Below are 3600 nucleotides of genomic sequence, written 5' to 3'. Positions count from 1 at the left end.
CATCTAAGGGCATCACAGACCTGTTATTGCTCAATCTCGTGCTGCTAGAGGCAGCCTGTCCCTCTAAGAAGACATGAACGTTGGAAGGAAAGATTCCAACGCCTAGTTAGCAGGCTAGAGTCTCGTTCGTTATCGGAATTAACCAGACAAATCGCTCCACCAACTAAGAACGGCCATGCACCACCACCCACTGAATCAAGAAAGAGCTCTCAATCTGTCAATCCTTCCAGTGTCCGGGCCTGGTGAGGTTTCCCGTGTTGAGTCAAATTAAGCCGCAGGCCCCACTCCTGGTGGTGCCCTTCCGTCAATTCCTTTTAATTTTTTTTAACTTGTATGCATTCCTTTAAATATGTTATGTTCTGCTACCCTATAAGATCTTGTAAAAAACATTGTAATTATAATTATCCTTGAAATAAAGAATAAAATGATGCGGGGGGATGCCCAGGGACCCAGGCCGGCAATTATGAGCACAAATTATGATCAAATTCCACAATTATTAGTAATAGTCGGCAATTATGAGCACCCAGGGGACCCAGGTCGGCAATTATGAGCACTAGTCATGAGCAAAGTCGCCAATTATGAGCAAAAGTCGGCAATTATGAGCGCCTTTTTTAGGGGGAAAAAAATAAAAAAAAGAAGAAAGAATCCTAAGATTCTAGGCAATTGAGCCTGGGAGGGTGGTGGTGTATACCCGAACTAAATCCCCTCAGGTTTGTAACGACATAGTTACGCCCCCTTGGGTCAATAACTCCCTGCATGTAGCCCAGCCCCACCTGGACTCATGCGGGGAGTTCTTCGCCCTTTAGTCGGGTAGGGGGATGCGGGTTCGCTCCCTTGGATTCCCGGGTGGGGCCGACAATCCTTGAGAGTTTCCCCGCGCCCTCCTCATCCGGCAGGACGGTAACCTAAACGGGTGCATGTAGGTCTCCACCTGTGTCTTCACCGGGTGGTGGCTTCTTCTTCGCCATTTCGGCCTAGTTTGTCACCTGTATGACAAACCTTCCCTGGACATCTCCCCGGATTGGGGCTGGGACCTGAAAAGAGAAACAACCTATCTGAGGTGCAGGTGTGATGAGTAAGGAAAGGGTTAATTAAAAGGAACTAAAAGGTGGCCTAAAAAATTAAAGAAATTAATATAAGGGTGCTAGTGAATAATAATGTTAATACTAAGGTGCTGTGCGGTATAACCAAGGATAGGCCATAACACAATGAAATAAATAAAATTGTGCACCTAGCTAAAGATATAAAAGGCCCCCGTTGGTAGTGAGCACGTTAGGCACGCTACCATCGGGGGTTGCTACCCATTTTGTTAATCTCACCTCAAGGGGAGCACTCGGACTTTGCCTATAGCACCCCTTGAGGTGAGTCCCAGCTCCGACGACGAGGACGTAGGGTAGCACCGGAGCCACTTGTGACATTTCTAGAATGTTTGTAAATTTCGTCAATATGTATGTATTATTTAAAATTTGTTTAATAAAGATAAAAACGGGGTTAGAGGTTCGAAGATAGAACTATGAATCATTACCCATAAGGGGAATGCTTTTTGCTTTGATATTCAGCTTTGCAACCATACTTCCCCCGGAACCCAAAAGCTTTGGTTTCCCGGAAGCCGCCCGCCGAGTCATTGGAGGAACTTCGGCGGATTGCTGGCTGGCATCGTTTATGGTTAGAACTAGGGCGGTATCTGATCGCCTTCGAACCTCTAACTTTCGTTCTTGATTAATGAAAACATTCTTGGCAAATGCTTTCGCATCGGTTAGTCTTGCGACGATCCAAGAATTTCACCTCTAACGTCGCAATACTAATGCCCCCGTCTGTCCCTATTAATCATTACCTCGAGTTCCGAAAACCAACAAAATAGAACCGAGGTCCTATTCCATTATTCCATGCACCGAACATTCAGGCGACACGGCCTGCTTTGAGCACTCTAATTTGTTCAAAGTAAACGTGCCGGCCAATCAAGACACTCAATGAAGAGCACCGAGAAAGGAAAAACCGGCAGGACGTCCGGAACGATCAGTTAAACGCCGGGCGGCGAACCGATCGTCCGAGACCCAGATCCAACTACGAGCTTTTTAACCGCAACAACTTTAATATACGCTATCGGAGCTGGAATTACCGCGGCGGCTGGCACCAGACTTGCCCTCCGATAGATTCTCATTAAAGGATTTAAAGTGTATTCATTCCGATTACGGGGCCTCGGATGAGTCCCGTATCGTTATTTTTCGTCACTACCTCCCCGTGCCGGGAGTGGGTAATTTGCGCGCCTGCTGCCTTCCTTGGATGTGGTAGCCGTTTCTCAGGCTCCCTCTCCGGAATCGAACCCTGATTCCCCGTTACCCGTAACAACCATGGTAGGCGCAGAACCTACCATCGACAGTTGATAAGGCAGACATTTGAAAGATGCGTCGCCGGTACAGAGACCGTGCGATCAGCCCAAAGTTATTCAGAGTCACCAAGGTTTCGGACGGACGAACCGACCGATTGGTTTTAATCTAATAAAAGCATCCCTTCCATTGCTGGGCGGGATTCTAGTTGCATGTATTAGCTCTAGAATTACCACAGTTATCCAAGTAGGATAGGTACGATCTAAGGAACCATAACTGATTTAATGAGCCATTCGCGGTTTCACCTTGTTTTGGCTTGCACTGAGACATGCATGGCTTAATCTTTGAGACAAGCATATGACTACTGGCAGGATCAACCAGGGAATTGACCGACTAAAAAGCCGGAAAGTGTTGGACACAACCAACACAGCGTTCTAACAAAGGATAGGAAAGCTACACCCGACCAAGCATTTTAGACTTCTGTTCCGCTGGAATAAGCCTACTCTTGCGTTGACTAGCTCCCGTTAATACTGGTCGTGTGACAGCCGCCAAGAGCATATTAGACTCCCAATCCAATGGAACAAGCCTACTTGTATCCTTGGGTTACAACAGCTTCCTTCCACACGTTGCCGGTACATCCGACAGAGCAATTTTAAAGACTCCTCTTCCGCCAGAATAAGCCTACCTTTGTGGGGCCTGGCTCCCGTTAGAACTGGCCGTAAGGGTACCCACAAAAGCACATTTAGACTCCTCCTCCAGCGAAATAAGTCTACTCATGTCCTACGGATGACTGTGGCTTCCGTTTACATATAGCCGTTCACCCGACACAGCAAATTTTAAAGACTCCTTTTTCCACCGGAATAAGCCTACTTTTGTGGGGCCTGGCTCCCGTTAGAACTGGCCGTAAGGGTACCCACAAAAGCACATTTAGACTCCTGCTCCAGTGAAATATAAGTCTACTAGTGTCCTTGGATGACAGTGGCTTCCGTTCGACAAGTGATACACGCTCAAACTGGCGATGAGTCTATACCGTCCTTAACTTAAGGAAAATCGGTACTTAAATGCCACATGGAGAATAAAAAGTCACTTACAAAAAACAATGCTCCGCATAAGCCTTTGTAAGCTAGAAAGGACATGCTATCTGGCCTCATTCTCAAGAAGGACAAGTAAGCTCCCGTCAACTGGCCCAAACTCTAAAGCGAGGACAGCCCGTTCAAAGTCAATCGGCATCCCTCCTTAAGAGTACAAAACGGCTCACTTCTTAACCACACTG

General features: G+C 47.0%; 1 pseudogene; it reads right to left on the bottom strand.

The window, feature by feature from the left end:
- Positions 1-2711, bottom strand: part of LOC145688578 (small subunit ribosomal RNA) — a 3068-nt pseudogene extending 357 nt beyond the window's left edge.
- Positions 2712-3600: the final 889 nt, after the last annotated feature.

The sequence above is a fragment of the Thermobia domestica genome, chromosome 6 (assembly GCF_964235325.1).
Source record: "Thermobia domestica chromosome 6, izTheDome1.hap1.1, whole genome shotgun sequence".
Taxonomy (NCBI): domain Eukaryota; kingdom Metazoa; phylum Arthropoda; class Insecta; order Zygentoma; family Lepismatidae; genus Thermobia; species Thermobia domestica.
Note: the sequence above shows the minus strand (reverse complement) of the source record. Positions and strands in the feature narration are given on the sequence as shown.